Source organism: Capsicum annuum, chromosome 9 (assembly GCF_002878395.1).
Source record: "Capsicum annuum cultivar UCD-10X-F1 chromosome 9, UCD10Xv1.1, whole genome shotgun sequence".
NCBI classification, from domain to species: domain Eukaryota; kingdom Viridiplantae; phylum Streptophyta; class Magnoliopsida; order Solanales; family Solanaceae; genus Capsicum; species Capsicum annuum.
In genome coordinates, this window is record NC_061119.1 from 160,563,210 (window position 1) to 160,582,184 (window position 18,975).

Sequence of the window (18,975 nt, forward strand, 5' to 3'; positions counted from 1 at the left end):
CTCGAAACCACCATTTTCATAGCTCGACTACACAACCCGCTTTTAATTTGAACTAAAAGATTTAACACACATTCCCAATTTATTGAATCGATTATGCAATTATCCATCCCGTTGGTATTTTCATACAAACCTTACTTGTAAGTTTATTATCACTCCACTATCCATCAACCATCACAGGGGGGGAATTCATGAGCCCTTAGGTTAATTTAACATTCACATAAGAAATCCACATACCCCAAGGAGCAATAAAATCATACCATAGTTCATTAACCTTTTATGCCAATGCATTACTTCAAGTAAGCACGTCAATTTTGTGACATAGCCATTTATCATTATCAATTTCACTATTTGGTTGAGGGCACATAATTTCCAAAGCCACAAGTCAAGGTAAAACCATTAAATATTGGGTAAACATAACCACTTTATTTATCAACGAAATCCATGCAACCCACAAGTTTCCAAATCATTAATAAAGCATGAATAATGTATAAGAAACCATGGGAAATCAATTATATGACCAATCATGTCAAAATATCTCAACTACATCAAAACCTTTGTTCAAATACATAAAATTATCCATGTACATTAGTTCATTTAATAATACAAGTTACGGGTTGAGTCACATGCCTAAATTGCCCAATATTATGGAGAGAATTTAACCCTTGAAGCTCTACTTGAACCACTTCTTAGAAACCCTAAGTGTGGATTCTTGAGAGACTTAAAAGAGAAGAAAGAATGTTTGAAGTATATTATAGATAAAAATAAGGTCTCAAGTATGTTCATAATTCATGGGTTATTATTGGGATAAGAGGGAAATTTTCAAAATACCCTTATCAAAAGCTAAATAATAAATCATCAATCATTACGGGTAACCTTACATCTCATAGGGTAACCCTACGACTCATTTCCAATCAATCATTATATGTATAGTTCCCAGGATCACCAACACAAATCTAGTTATGGAAGGACCCAACGACTCATAATGATTCCATATGACTCAATACTTCCTAATCATACTCATGGCTGAATACCTTAGAAATCACACTGGTTTCCACAATATGCATGTTATAAACTTTATGGGGTTTTGTCTTTCTTATAATCTACCCAAAGTGAGTAAGGAGGTGATTAGATTATGAATATTTCATTTCTCTCTAATGTAGAGGATACATTATGGTTTGATGAGTTACTACGTGGATGAATAAGTTGATGACTTAGTTGATGGACAATTTTTTCAACCTTCTATAATATTCCAACTAAAGTTGAGATTTAAAATTCTAGATAGTTGCATCTAGAGGCATTATATGGGACTTGGTTGAGGTTCAAGAAGAAGCTATAGAATGTTCTAAATCACATGATGACTAGTTGAAACTATCTTGATATCTTCTACAGAGCCTAGAATTCAAACACCGATATTGTAGCAGACACTATCATAGGTGGGGCATTTATGAGAGTGCATTGGGAGCACACTTCAAAGTTCCTAGATTATATTATAAAGACCAAATAAGGTTGACAGACTTGAGATGAAGGTAGACCCATATACACTTATAAAATAGGAGCACTCATAGGGTAAAGAGCAATAGATTAGTCAATCGCTCAAGAGGTATCACAACTAAGGACTGACATTGGATTTCTTACAAAGCAATTTACTACAACAAGAACAAAAAATGTAAATGCAGTTGATTCAAAAGGTAAGTTACCTAGTTATGAAGATCTGGATTTAGAAAAGGAGGCAAAATATATAGATTGAGATGTAATTAATTTTTAAGACAAAGGTCTAACCAAGACAATTAGAACCCTTGGAAAGGGAATAAAGGTTAAAATAACTATGTAGATAACAATAATAATAATAAGTGTGGGTTTACAGATAAGAGTAGGGATCAAAATGGTAATTAGAAGAGAAAGGATGACTACAAGGATAAGAATGGACTTTGAGTTCCACTTGAGAATCTTTATGTTGGTTCGAACAATTTAAGAATGGAATACATGCTTTCAAAAGGTTGTGAAAGATATAGATAAAATAGAAACATACTTTAGGAAGATTAAGGTGGATATTTTAGCTATGAATTAAAAGGTTGAATCGCATGTTCTGCCATGAAATAGTTGGAGCAACCGTTTGGTCAGATTTCTACCATATTGAATTAGAATCAATAAGGTACACATTTGAGAAACACCATACAAAATCAAAAGAATGATGGGCATTTCTTGGCTATCAATATTCAAAGTGGTAAAATGACCATGGATCCATCTATGACTATGATTGTTGAGTTTAAGGTAGAACCGATGATCATTGATAATATGAAATGTTGAATATGAAGACTTTATAGTTGATGAGAATACACCTGAAATCCCTCTAGTTAATGAACATAAAGCCAATTCATAAAGGGGGAAGGACAAGGAGTTCATTAATTTTTTGGTTACGTTTATCTATTTATGTATATTTTTTCTTACACACGCATGGTATATATATATGGATTTAGTGAGGTAAAAATATTTGGATTTTCGTTCTAGAAAGTAATTTTTTTAAAAGAAATGGACTATTGAGTCCTAGATCGAGTCTTGATCATATTATGAAATATTAATATAAAAGTCCTAGTTTGATTCAGTGCAAAGTATATGGTATTACAAGCCCTTCATAGTTCCTGCCTTTTTGAGCTATAGATACTAGAGGAGGAGTATACGATATGTAGGAACGATAGCACTCATTCGATATTGCATTACACTTGTTCATTTGTGCCTATTTAGTTATATATATACCACATGCATGTTACTTATTTACATATTTACTCATATGAACTATTAATTCTATTTTTAGTCTTTTTATATATAGTAGTAGATGTTTATTCATACTTTATTTCATCTACTGTTATTTTGAGCTCAATCAACCTATTATGCCTACTGAGTACTACATGTTTTGGTACTAATACTACACTTATACATCTTTTTTCCTATTGTAGATCTTATTATGAGTTTTCACTACTGGCATTTTACTCATTTGGTAAATTTTTATTAGAGATAGGGTGAGCTCTTGGCATCCATATTTGTGTCATTCTTTCATTGGGACACATAATTATTGTACATATCCCAAGGTAGTGTTGTAAAGATTTATACTTATTTAATACTAATCATGTATTTATAGCTCGTATACCTACCAATACTCGGTCTTAAGGGTTCATTTTTTTTATTTTGTTCTTCAATTTGTTATATATGTGTGTGTATGGGCCTTTATTATCTCCACCTATTACTTATTTGACCTATTTACTCTATGGCCTTGCTATTTCTTTTACTACCCTATTACTTGTCATTCTGGGTATGGGTTCAACATACCTTCTTATGGGCTATAGTAGGTTCCATCATGGCTAAAATTTTTGGGTCATAATGGTTTGGTATTAGATCCCACATTCATCGATATAGTTGGTACAAGAGATAAATGGTGAGTGGAATTCTACATACTGTTATGATAACGTTTGTATCCTATCTTCAAGAGGCTATAGACCACTCTTAGGAATGTTTCACCTTTTTACTATTGATCATGTGTTATTATTCCTATTAGTTCATAAAATATAATTTGTCTCACTTTTTTTAGATGGTTAGGATGAGGGTTACAATGGTTCAGGGCTGGGGATCTATGTTAAAACCTAGGGCTCCAGCCAAAGGGTCGTGGTAGTGGTTGGCCACAAGGTTGAGGAATGGCTTGATCTATATCACCAACGCAAGGCTAGGATTGAGAGGTGTCACTAGATCTTGCGATTAATATAGAGTTATGGACAAACATTCTACCACCACAATAGTTAGTAGGACAGGTGTCATTCTAAACTCTACCCATATTTTGTGTCCACAAAAGTAGTGTAAGATTCTCTGGTTTATTTATTAATCATTCTAAAGGGTATATCATAGGCTAGTATTCAGGAAAAAATATCAACTCTGGGAGTTACATATGGTTAAAGAGCATAGCTTGTAGCTATGGATCCCTATGTATAGATAGTTCTAGTGCTAATGGTTACTCAGCCTTTGGAAATTAGACAATTAATACCTTGGAGGAGCAAAAGATGTTGGATTGGTTCATCAAACTGGGTCCTTCAAGATTTCGGGGTGCCCTAAGAGAAGATAAATATGATTTCATAGTGAGTTTTCAATAAAGGTTGCGCAACCTCGAGCTGGTAGAATCTAATAGGGTTAATTGTACTCTTTTCTAGATGGATGGTTTGGCAAAACAATGTTGGAGAGTATATGTACTGTGTAGACTAGTTGGAGCGCCATTTATGAATTAAACACTATTCTTTAATGTCTTATTATGGAAATTTATGCACTATAGCATAAGATAAAGGCTCGAGGTGATATTTAAAGACTTGTAATAGGGTTTGATGATAGTATCGATATAAGAGTTAAGGTTTCATGAATTGGCCAGGCACACTGTTATGATTAATACCTATGAAAATAAGAGGGTGAAATGGTTTGTTAGGGGGTTGAGACTATCTCTTAGTTTAGCGACTGAGTAGATTTCATCTTCTAGGAATATATTTCTTGGGGTAGTTTTCCATGCACAAACCATAAAGATCATACATCACAAATAATATAGAGGTACCAATAAGAGGCCCCATTTCCAGGGCATTTTAGTGGTTCCCAGTTCAGAGGAGTATGTTTTTCTAGAAGAAGTTACCAACAACAACATATTCAACCTGGTAAGCCTGTGCTTCAACTTTTAGTTGGGGACAAGCATATTATATTTGTTAGAGCTCCAATAAGACTTTAACGAATTTTCATTATGTATCTCCAGTCCATGGTAGCTATTCTTCATAGGTAGTACTTCTCAATAAGGTAGGATTTCTACGGATTTTTATGACTATAGATAGTTTAGGAATTTTGGAATGAGTTCCCCTGATATGGATTGAATGAGTAAATAAGTCAGCTTTAGCCCCTTAGAGGTCTAGCATCACTAGCTAGAGGTGGTGATCACAGAAGTAGGAGGTGGTCCTTATGGTCTTTATGAAGGTGCTCAGCTAAGTGGGGCAGGTAAACATATGGGTTCTCTATTTTGAGACAAATATAGATATTTATATAACTTTCTTTGTAGGCTAGAGGAAAAGATTTTGGATGTCATCATCATAGGTACAATTTTAGTTTTTCATTATCCAACCACTATTTTATTTGATCTGAGTCCTACATATTGATATGTATATTCATACTTTGCTACTCATTTGGGGTTGACTACTGAGCCTTTACTTTTTTGCTATTCATGTTTCTACTCTTGCAGATGATTCATTAATAGTGGACTAGGTATATTGATCTGCATGGTGACAATTTAAGAGTAGGACACTTGACTTATCTTGATTATTTTTGTGATACCAATATAGAATCTCCTTTATTTGGGTTAGTATCTATGCTTTGTTATATTTTTAATATGTTTCAGAATAATTTTCCAGGTTTTCCTCTTGATCGTGATATTTACTTCACTAATGATACCGAGTCGAGTCTTGGTTCAACTCTATTCCACTATACTGTATCGCTCTAGATATTCTAAAAGAGCTTAAGGAACCGCTCTAGGACCTTCTGAGTAAGGGTAATATTTAGCGTAGTGTCTCTCTGTGGGTTTCTCTTTATTTGTGAATAAAAATGATTGTTGTATTGACTATAGGTAGTTAAACAATTTCACTATTAAGAACAAGTATTCAATGTCACGTATTGATGATCTATTTGACCATATTTATGGTGCAACCATGTTTTCTAAGATTGATTTATGATCTACCATCATTTATGAATCAGGGTAGTGGACATACCTAAGATTGCCTTAAGAACTAACTATGGTCACTATGAGTTCTTAGTCATGTCTTTTTGTTCGATCAATGCCCCAAAAACATTCATGGGATTGATGAACCGTGTTTTCATGCCTTATATGGACTCATTCATGATAGAATTTATCAATGACATCCAAGTCTTCTCAAAGAGTAGGGAGAAACATGAGTAAAATATAAGGATTGTGCTCCAAATTTAAGAGATCAATGATTTTATGGAAAATTCTCAAAGTGTGAGTTTTAGCTTGAGTCTGTAGCATTTTTGGGATACTAACATGACCCAAACCAGGGCTTTGTCGTGCCGAGTGCCACAAGCCCAATTGGGACTGGAGACTACCCCCAATACCCAACCATAGCACCCTACACCCAAAGTTTGATGAATTCTGAATATATATATAACATAAAAAAATGGAACAATCGTAAATCAAATGCAGTCATGCGATGTCATCCCCAATACCAATACCAATGCCAAGGCTGACACAATACTGACACTGCCTATGACAACCTAAAGTAGTCTAAAAAAGCCTCTATCCCAAATCAAAACAACATATGGTCAGGATATTCCCCCGTCCAAAGCCAAAACCAAAGTCCAAGAAATAATCAAAAGTATGTAGAAAAGTCCATAACATGAAATGGAGCCTTCCGGAGTATGAAAGCTCAACACTTTAATCCAACACAAATCTATCCATGAATCCAATCAATAAGCAGGAGGAGTAGTTGGCCGGTTACTGCATCGTGTGGGGATATAACGCCCGAAGTCGGGTTAGCGGGTGAGCACTAGCATGTACTCAGGATTAAGGATAAAATAATGCCAACATTTAAAACCATCTAAATAACCATATACAATCACATCCATCCATATATATATATATATACACATATAATCCATGTCAAAAAAGGGAACCGGGTTTAGCATGCAATTAAAACCTTAACATGGGTTTGTTTAGTTTTACCGTTATAATCCATCCACGGGATATATAGGTCCAGCGTTACCCCTTGGATGGGTTCATTGTGTGTAGCCACACAAACCAGAGATATCATAGGGGTAGGGAATTCCCGTGTACCCTTTGCCCTCCATGATACATATATACAAGTATAACCTTAAGGGATTCTCGTATACCCCACAAGTATAAGGTCTCCTTGACCAACCCTCATGTCGGCAAACATAAATTTCTAGTGTTCATCCATTAGACTCACACCTTTACGGTAATCTATCACATCCCGATATTATTGCCCAATTAAAACCATTAGCACATAACGAAACACCAATTCCATTAGTTATTAACCAAGTCTTTATGAAGTAGTATCGTCATACCAACTATAGCTTGCATGGAATGTCCTTAGCCAATCACTTAGGGGATTCCCATGTACCCTGTAGGTTCAATTATTAGACTCACTTGGGGGATTCCTGTATACCCGATAAGGTTTTAAATAAAAGCCATGTCCACCAATGCTTTACCATTTAGCCATTAAAACCATCTAACTAATTTAGGTTCCATTACCATATTATACCACTCGTACGAGTTGAATCTTACCACTCGTACCATATCCATTTGACTTGTATGGAGTCTAGTCGTACCTAGGACAGTACATTAGCAAGACACACTACTTAAATACTATTTTCCTCCCTAGGTCATACCCACATCACACTACAACTAACCTAAGTTGTATGATGTCCAGAGAGCCCAAAACTCAGGAAATTTCTAGGGATCAAAACCCAGGGTGTTACAATTCTCCCCCACTTGGATCATTCGTCATCGAATGATGGGACAAGGCATGACTAGCACAATTTACACCCCAGTACCTCAACTATAAACTTTAAATAAGTTAGAAAACAAAGATGTAAGGAAGTCAATCTTTCCTTTAACAAAGCTTGAAAAAAAAGTATAATGATGAACTTATACCTTCCACACAAATTTCTGAAGCAGAAAACAGGAAAAGATATTTGGACTTCATGTCCTCTTCCACCTACCAAGTAGCTTCTTTAACCTTGTGGTTCCTCCAAAGAACCTTAACTAAAGCTACATCTTGGTCCATAACTGATGAATATTTTGATCCAAGATCACAACCGGGACCTCTTTATAAGACAAAAAATTCGAAATAGTAATATCCTTGATAGGTACGATTTGAGATGGTTCACCCATACACTTCCTCAACATAGAAACATAGAACACTTGAGGAATGGATCTCAAACTAGAAGTAAACTCAAACTTATACGTAACATTACCAAACCTTTACAAAATAAGTAAAGACCGACATATCGAGGACTGAGCTTCCACTTTTTACCAAACCGCGTCACTCCCTTTATAGGAGACACCTTTAAGAACACCCTATCCCCAACCTCAAACTCTAACTCTCTTTTCCTAATATCTGTATTGGACTTTAGGCGACTTTGGGCAGCCTTAAGCCTATCCCAAATCACCTTCACCTTTTCCATGGCTTGGGGAACCAAATTCAAGCCAAACATCTCTTCCTCACTAACCTCGAACCACCTTATAGGGTACCTATACCTCCTACCATGCAATGCTTTAAACGGAGCCATCCCAATGCTAGAGTGGTAGCTATTATTATAATCAATCTCCATAAGAGGAAAATTTTCAACCTAACTACCACCATAATCAATCACACAAGCGCAAAGCATGTCCTCTAATGTCTGAGTAGTCCTTTCTGCTTGCCCATCTGAATGCGGGTGCAAAGTTATACTAAGACTCACCTTGGTCCCCAAAGCTTTATGAAACAACTGCCAAAAGTGAGATTTAAACTGCGTACCACGATCTGAGATGATTTAAACTAGTACCCTATGTAGCTTAACAATCTCAGAAAGATACAACCTCGCATAATCTTCAGCCGAGAAGTTAGTCCTCACTAGCAAGAAGTAAAAAGACTTTGTCATCATATACACAATGACCAAAACTAAATCAAACTGATTATGAGATCGAGGGAGACTGGTAAAGAAGTATATGTTGATCACTTCCCACTTCTACTCTAACAACATAATTTTTTGATACAATTCCTCAGGCCTCATGTACTTAACTTTCATTTGTTGACATACCATACACTTGGCCATAAAATTACCTATATCCCTCTTCATATTATTCCACCAATACATCTCCTTGAGGCTATAATACATTTTTGTCAAACCAAGATGAATAATATAGCGCGACTTATGTACCTCAGCCAAGATCCTATTTCATAAACCATCAGAATCGGGAACATATAATCTCCCTTGGTACCAAAAGGTACCATCACAACTAATCTCAAATACCATCACCTTCTGCCCACTAATATCACCCTTGATTCTTATCAACACAAGATCTAACATCTGCTTCTCCTTGATTTCAACACTAAGAGATTACTGTGCCACTTTCTAAACAAACACCCCTCTCTTCTCAATGTCCAAGAGACAAACTCCAAGGTTAGCCAGATGGTGAATGTCCTTCTCCAACTCCTTCTTCTCCTTATCCATATGGTCTAGACTTCACATAGATAACCTGCTAAGAGCATCAGCAACTATATTAGCTTTACCTAGATGGTAATGAAGACTCATGTCGTAATCCTTAAGCAGATCAAGCCATCTCTTTTACCTAAGGTTAGGCTCTTTCTAAGTAAACATATATTGCAGGCTTTTATGATCTGAAAAGATGTCCAAATACACTCCATACAAATAGTAATGCTAGACTTTTAATATGAATACCATAACTAACAATTCCAAATCATAAGTTAGATAATTTCTCTCATGCACCTTCAACTATATAGAGAGATAAGCTGTCACCATTCTAAGCTGCATCAAAATGCACCTAAGCCCCACATGGGATGTATCACAGTAGAGTACAAACCTTTCATCGCCTCCAGGAAATGTCAAAACCAGACACGAAGTTAGCTTATCTTTCAACTTCTGAAAACTACCCTCACAAATATCAGACCATAAAAACTTTACCTTGTTCTTAGTTATCTTAGTCAATGGGGTATCTATAGAATAAAAGCTCCCCACTAACCTCCTATAATAATTGGCTAAACCCTAGAAGCTTTAAATATCAATTGGAGACATAGAGCTAATACACTTGTTACCTGTGCAACCTTTTATGGATCCAGTATGATCCCTTTACTAGAAATAATATGACCAAAAAGGTGATAGTGTCCAACCAAAATTCATATTTCAAAAAATTTGCATACAACTATTGCTCCTTCAAGGTTTGTAATACAACAAATAGGTGATCGGTATGATCCACCTTACTCTTAGAGTACACCAAAATGTCATCTATGAAGATAATGATAAACCAATCCAAAAACTGATTGAAGACCCTATTCATCAAATCCATGACTGTTGCTGGGGCATTGGTCAACCCAAAAAACATAACCAAAAACTCATAATGGCCATATTGGGTACGGAAAGCAGTCTTAGGGATATCCTTTCCCTAATCTTTAACTGATGATGCCAAGATTAAAGATCAATTATGGAGAAAAACTTAGCACCCTACAACTGATCAAACAAATCATTTATCCTTGGAAGAGGATAGTTATTCTTTACCTTAGCTTATTCAACTACCGATAATCTATACACATCGGAATGGAATCAGCCTTTTTATGCATGAATAACACATGTGCACCCTATGGAGACACACTAGGATGGATAAAAACCTTATTTAAAAAATCCTTTAATTTATCCTGAAGCTTTCTCAACTCAACTAGAGCAATTTTATACGGAGGAATAAAAATTGGATGAGTGTCCCAAATAAGATCATTCCAAAACTCAATCTCTCTATTTGGAGGAACACCAGGACGGTCATCAAGGAAGACCTCAAGAAATTCATCCACCACCAAGTTAGATTGCCAAGAAGGATCCTCCGAGTTAGAATCCTTAACCCAGACTAGATCATAGAGACACCCTTTGGAGATTAATCTCTAAGCTCTGAGATATGATATAGACCTCCCCTTAGGAGCTAGGGAACCACCCTCCTATTCAATAATCGGATCGTTAGAGAAATTAAAGGCAACCTTAATGGTCCAATCATCTAGAGATGCATAGCATGAGTGCAACCAATCCATCTGCAATATAATATTGAAATCCACCATATCTAACTTAAATTAATCCACCAAAGTTTCTTTACTACCAATAGATATAGCACACCCCTATAGAATTTTAGTAATCACCAAGTCATTTATCAAGGTAGATACAGAAAAGGGTCTAAAACACACTCAGGACCAAAACCAAAATACAAGCCACAAATGGGTCACATAAGATGGAGTAGACCCTGAACTAAGTAAATAATTCATATCACAAAAAAATAATTGAAATGTACCAATCACAGCATTAGGCGAAGAAATTAAGATGGTTTTGACCAGTGTCAAAACTAGGTGGTATACCCTTTGGTGATGGAGCTGAAGTTGAAGAAACTAGAAACTTGTGTGTTATGGTGGCAACCTTACCAATAGGATATTTTCTTAGCATATGGCCTGGCAAACCAAAGTTGAAGCATTTGTCTCTTCCCTTATCACAGAAACCCCAATGCAAATAAACATGAAATCTATAAAAAGGATATGATAGAGCAAACTAAGCGCCACTAGCTTAAGACTGGGCACTTTATGCCATAAATTTATTGCCACCATAGAAAGGCCTAGGACCCAACAGCTTTTGGTAAGGGGAACTAGCCATAGAAAAGGAACCAAAAATCCCCCACTTTTCCTTTGGCCACTTACCATAATCCCTGCGACTCTGCGCTTAACCACCACCCTGCTCAGAAAAATTTGAACTTCTTTCCCTATTTCTCACTTAACCTAGCCCATTTTTTCTTTTCTTTTTCTACCGATTGGATATGCATAACCAACTTAGAGATATCCATGTCCTTGATTAACAAGGCAGCATTACTCTGAAGGATAACTCATAAGACAATCCCAAAGAAAACTTTCTTATTTTGGCCCTCATGCTAGAAACTAACTGTAGAGCATACCGCGATAACTAGTGAAATTTCAAGGCATACTTCATGATTGACATATTACCCTGCCTCAGATTCATAAAATCTTCTACCTTAGCCTTTCTCAACTCCTGAGAAAAGAAGCAGTCTAGAAAAGCATTGGAGAAATCCTTCTATAGTGATGACTCATCAGTGTCACCCCTTGCCTGGTCCCATTCCTCATACCATTGGTAGGCTACATCCTTCAGCTGATAGGTGGCAAACTCCATACCCTTCACATTTATGGCATGCATAACATAGAAAATCTTTTCTATCTCATCCAAAAAACCTTGAGGATCCTCCTCTACCTTAACACCTGTAAAGGTCAGTGGGTTCAATTTCATGAATTGGAAAACCCCGATTGCCTCAGAAGATAGAGTAATAGGCACTCTATACTCAGACTTATTAGCTACCAACTATGTCAACATATGAATAGACTGATAAAATTCAGCATTTGTCACTTCATCCTGAGGAACCTGAGAATCACTAGAGGGAACCAGTAAAATTCCAGAAACTCAACATGCATCACTTCATCTTGAGGATCCTGAGAATGACTAGAGGGAACCAGTGGAACTCTATAAAAATCTAAAATTGCATCCCTAGATCAGGTATGGATCGCATAAGTAGAGTGTATCCCATAAACATTAACCCTAGACAGGACAGATCAGTTTCTGTGAACATCAAATCATCAAGGCATAATCTAAAAAAGCAAACAAAAAAGAATTAGAGAAGATTCCAGGACTTAGACTCCAAGCTTGAAAGTAGAACACAAGAAAGAGAAATATTCCTAAATGTTTTGTAGCCTCTCCCTTAGAATCTGGCGCTCTACACATCCTTAAAAGAAACTCTACTCAACACAGCTTTATGGACTCCTAAGTGACTATGAACCTAGGTATCTGATACCAATCTAACATGAACCGAACCAGATCCTAATTTTTCCAGGCACCTCAAGACTAATTGGGACCAAAGACTACCCTTAATACTAACCATAACCACCCTACACCTAATGTTAGATAAATTTTGAATATATATATAACATAGCAAATTAGAATAATCGTAAATCAAATACAATCAAGTGGCATTATCCCCAATACCAATACTAATGCCAAGGTTGACCTAATACTGACACCGCTTATGCCAACCTAAAGTAGTCTCATAAAGCCTCTATCCAAAATCAAAACAATATTTGTTTAGGACACGAACCCGACCATAGCAAAAACCAAAGCCCAAGAAATAACCAGAAGTTTGTAGAGAAGTCCATAACATGAAATGAAGCCGTTGTAAGTATTGAAGCTCACCACGTTAATCCGACACAAAGCTATCCCCGAATCCAATCACTGAGTAGAAAGAGTAGTATGGCTGATCCCTATATTAAACAGATATAAAAGACCCAAAGATGGGTTAGCGAATGAACGCTAGCATGTAATTAGTTGTAAGGATAAAATAATGGCCAATATTTAAAACTAAGTAAATAAAATATATATAATCCATGCTGAAAAAGGAAGCTAGGTATAGCATGAATTTAAAACCTTAACCTGGGTTAGTATATTTTTACCATCATAATCTACCCATGGTCTATATAGGTCTAATGTTACCTCCTGAACAGGCCCCAGTGCATATAGCCCCACAAATTAGAGATATCATAGGGCTAAGGAGATTCCTGTGTACCCTTCTCCCTCCATAATACATATATACAAGTATAAACTTAAGGGATTCCCATATGCCCCACAAGTATAAGGTTGCTATGACCAAAACTCATGATGACAAACATAAGTTTCTAGTGTCTATCCATCAGATTCACACCTTTATGGTAAGCTATCACAACCTACTATTATTGCACAATTAAACCCAATAGCACATAACCAACCACCAATTCCAGAATTTATTAACCAAGGCTTTATGAAGTGGTATTATCATGCCAACTATAGCTTGCAAGCAATGTCCTTAGCCAATCACTTAGGGGATTCTGATATACCCCGTAGGTTCTATTATTAGAGTAACTTGGGGGATTCTTATGTACCCCATAAGGTTTTAAATCAAAGTCATAGCCATCAAGGCCTTCATATTTATCCATTAAAATCATCTAACTAATTTAGGTTCAATTACCATATTATACCATGAAAAGATCTAATGAATGTCTAACTATGTAATAAAAGCATTCACATAGGCATTTTAGCAAACATGTTGAGGGCATATAATTTCCAAAACCCAAACCAAGTGCCAATTGACCATTCCTATACAATCATATGCTCAAACCACCATTAAAATATGAAAACCATAAGTAAAACACGGGAAATTAATATCCAACCATTTACAACTAAAACCCCCAATATATAATTCAAAACCAAATAATACCCATAATTAAATCATGCAAATTATTCATTAAAACATGAATTTATTTGAACTAACAGTGAGGGAGGATTAACATGTCTTATATACCAAATAAGATAGAGAGAAATCGCCTTTGAAAGCTCCAATTGATATGTTTGATAAAAACCCTATGTGTTCTTGACCTTAAGGATTTGGCAACATTTGAGAATCTATTTGATGTGTTTTTTTATAGCTAATAATTCACTAAAAAAGTTATAAGATGTGGGTTTTATGTTGGGCAAGAGGGGAAATGTCTAGTATACCCTTAACTTAAAAACTAAAAAATATGTACAGGAGGGTACGACTCCCCCTTGACTCATATATACAACATACGAGTGGTACCCACCACTCGTACCTTATACAGAATGGTGGACATCACATATTGTCCATCATACGAATCCCCTTGCCTAATTCATACCTATAGCATATGAGTAGTATCTATAAACTGTAACCAAGATAGAATTAAAAGATGTTGACACTGTCTATCATACTATTTTAATCTTAGAAATTGTACCATCTCCATACAACTCGTATGGGGTCTAGTCATTCCTAGGAAAGTAAATGAACAAGACACACTGCTTAATATATTACTTGGCCCCCCAGGTCATGACCACATCATACAACTAGTAAGCCTAAGTTATATGATGTCTAGAGACTTCAAAACTTAGGAAATTTAAAAGGATTAAAATTCAAGGAGTTTCTGACATGGTTTCCAAGGATGGGATTATGGAATACCCAATAACTATTGAGGTAGTTTATGCTTCAGTTAGGCCTACTTCTCCTTTTTAGGTTTAAAATTTATTTAGGTTAGAGGGTTACTATAGGTAGTTTATTAAGGGGTTTTCTATTATTGCAACACCGTTGAAAACATAGACATGAAAAGATGTCCTTTCAAGTAGTCAACGAGTGTGAGGTGATCTTTCTAAAGCTTAAGGCCTTATTGACCTCAGCTCCAATCTTGACTTTTAATAATAAAAGGATAGGGATTTTCTTAGGATATTATTATTTTTTTAGCAGTAATTTAGGTGGTGTGTTGATGAAATAAGGAAAAGTTATAGTATGTACTTCTAGGCAGCTGAAGTTGCATAAACATAACTACCCAACCATGACTTGGAGTTTTCAATGGTAGTCTTCAAACTTATGATTTGGAATAATTACGTGTATGGTGTACATTACGATATATTCACCAATAATCATAGCGTATAGTATATTCTTTCTAAATGAATCTTAATTCAAAGCAACATAGGTGGCTAGAGTTACTTAAGGGTTACAATATTTCTATTCTTTGACATCCATGCAAGGCAAATATGGTAGTGGATGCCTTGAGCTAGAATTTAGTGAGTATGTAGTTTTTTCTTTTCTTTTAGTTTTCAAGTGACTGTTGGCTTTGAAAATCCAGTCCTTATCTAAATTATTGGTTCAACTTGATATTTATGACTCAGAGAGATTTCTTAATCATGTGGTGACCTAGTGTATATTTGTGAAGCAAATCCATAAATGACAATTTGAGGATTTTGTTTAGAGGGCAATTTAAGATAGGGTGTTGAGGGTGTATGAAGGAGATCTTAGATGTAGAGGATGTTTTGAGGATCAAAGGGTATATTTGTGTTCTAAAAGTTGGAGATTTGGTTAGATTGATCATAAAGAAGGCCCATTGTCCTAGAAATTCCATTCATTAGGGGAAAGTAAAATGTATAGAGATTTGTGACAACATTACTAATGATTTAAGATAAAAAGAGATATAGTAGACTCTATTGTTTGGTGCTTGAAATATCAATAGGTGAAGTTTGAGCACATGATACATGGTGGTTTGACCCAATATCTTCCCATTCCTAAGTAGAAATATGAGTAGATATCCGTGGATTTTGTGATTAGTTAGTTAAACACATTTTTTATTTTTGATTCCATTTGGGTCTTCATTAATTGGTTAACTAAGTTTTCTTACTTCCTACCAGTTTAAAAAGGCTTGATGAGATCCATGCTAGAACATAATTTGTTTGTGTGGGGATGATAATTTCCATTATTTTTTATCATTTTACTTAGTTCACATCAAGCTTTAAGGAGATTTAAAGAGAGATTTAGGTACACGTGTGGATCTTAGAATAAATTTTCATTCCCAGACCAATGATCAATGTAAGTTGACCATTTAGGTTATGAAGGATATATTTTTAGCTCGCATATTAGATTATGGAGGTCAATACTAATAATTTCTAGTCATGGCATAGTTTCCATACAATAACAACTATTATTAAATATTAAGATGGATTCATTCAAGGTCTTGCATGGTAAGAGGTAGAAATACCTAGTCAAGTGTTTGATACCTTTGAATATAGGTCGTGAATCACAAACTTGTTAAAAATTCTATGGATAGGGTTTGGGTGATTTAGTCTAGACTTCATATAGCTCAAGATAGGTAGAAGATTTTTGTTGACAATAGGGTGTGATCCTTAGAGTTTGAATTTGGTGAATATGTAAATATGTTGCACACCTATTAGGTTCAGAAGTTCATATTCTAAGTTCCCTTTTTGTGTTAATCTGCTTAAGTGTCATAGACTCTATGTGACATATAAGTTTATATATTACATGCATCTTTCTTCTTATTGATTAAGTATTTAACATGTTGGAATAAAGTTTCCTTGTATCTTGATAAAGTGAGGATCTTGGTCAAAAAAGGTTAAGCATATATGTGAATTTTAGCATAATTCTAGACAATGGCTTAGCATAATGCCCTATTCAAGTGTGCAACACAAAACTTTAGAGTTCACATTAACAACTATGTGTTCTTATAATACTCACCTATGAAATATGTCATAACATTTAGGAAACAAGGAAAGTTGATCCCTCAGTATTCAAGGCCTTATAAATTATATAGAGAATTAGCTGGGAAGCATATGATTTCATGTGTCCATCTTACAGAAATTTATGGGAGATCTATTCTTCATTGTACCTCCTTAAAGATAGTAAAGGACCAATGGCCTATCATTTAAATAAGGATCCATAACCATTTTTAATTATTAGGTCATAAAGTTAAGGACAAAAGATTTAGCCTCCAATAAAGTTTGTCCAATATAGCCTTTACTAAAGTATTTGTGGGAGGACAAAACAAAATATAGAACAAGCTACTTAGAAATTAAAAGATTATAGAAGCCTAAATACCTATCCTTATTTCAAACATCAATAAAAGGATTTTAAACTATGTACTTCTTTTATATGATCACACATTTCACCAATATTTGATTATTTTATATTTGGCCCACGTTTCATACATTTAGGGATATGGTTTATGCTTAAATTTCTTATTTCTATGTATTCTAATTGTCTAAAGAAGAAAATGAGGAAGTTTATTCTAAACTGAAATGAACTTCATCAAAATACATAGTTGAGAGAGGATTTTTATTTTTCATATTTTCATTTTATGTATTATATCTATTGAGCTGCCCTGTGAGGCTCTATACATGATTTTAGTTAGCCAACAGATTTTGGATAGTTCTATTTATAAGGGAATCTCTAGCAAACCTTCTTAGCTAATTCCAGGTTAGTCAAGCCATTAGTTATACTTTTCATTCAATGATAAATGATCTAAAGGAGGGATGATGACACACCCTGTATATTTTAAAACATAAACAACCAACTTAGCATTAACGAAAATATTTAAACATGAGATATTAAGGAGGTAATGAGCTTAAGATTAGAGTTAAGTGTTAAGTTAGAATAGATGCATTAAAATGTTTGAAAAATTAGATAAAATAATTGAGGTGTTTTCATGACTTAACTAAGCTAGTAGGTGATAAGTAGGTGTATCAGATACTTAGACTAATAGACCATATTGATGCCTATATTGATGCACTTATTTGAGTCCTAAATTAAGTAAAAGAAAATAAGGGGAGTGGCAGTCCAAGACCCAATCTTTCCAAGCCCACAAAGAGTTAATTAAAAATATCCTAGTAGGTGTATCGTCTACTTGGATTTTTGACCAAATTAAATAGCCAAAGTAGGTGGATAACCTACTTAGCATTTATAGTCCAAATTAGAGATAAATGGTGGCTGGAAATAAAGAGAGAATGAGACAGCAATGTAAGGCCTTTAATGGTCAAAAATATCAGTAAACTATCATATTTTTGTTATTAAATTCAATCTCTCTCAAGTTCTTTAATCTCCCTCTTTTATCCTCCAAACAACCTCCCTATTTTTCATTAGGGTTCTAAGTGTTATTTGAAATATTTTTTGTAAAGCAGCCCATAAAATAACTTTCTCGCATCCTTACATTCAAATATATTAGAAATTTATTAAAGGGGAGTGAATATATAGGTGTTGGAAGCCATAGTTTTGCCACTATCTTCCAAAGATTAAGATGAGAATTTCATGTTATAAGCTTAGGTTGTTGATCTTTTCTTATGTGATGCTTGTTTTATTGTTTCTTTCCTATTTGCGATTTAAATAAGGTCATAAAAATAGTGATTGGGGGAAAATAATAGATTAAGATATCCAAGGTGAGGTGCTGCCTCAACTTCTACGTATTGTCTTGTTTATGCATTCTAGGAAAACTTGTGTATTGGAACTCATGGGATGTAATCTGAAGGGAAAATAATAGATTAAGATATCCAAGGTGAGGTGCTGCCTCAACTTCTACTTATTGGCTTGTTTACGCATTATAGGCAAACTTGTGTATTGGAACTCATAGGATGTTATCTGAACGTTCTAATCTCAACTTTTCTACCTATATTGTGATATTAGGGTTGTATTATTGAACTGGGAAGTTTAGGAAGTCATGTTGGCCTTAAAATGATTGGTTCATATTATTATAGGGCAGGAATAAAGAGTGCAAACATGGGAGTTATTCTAGTGGTTTATGGATTTTGTGACTA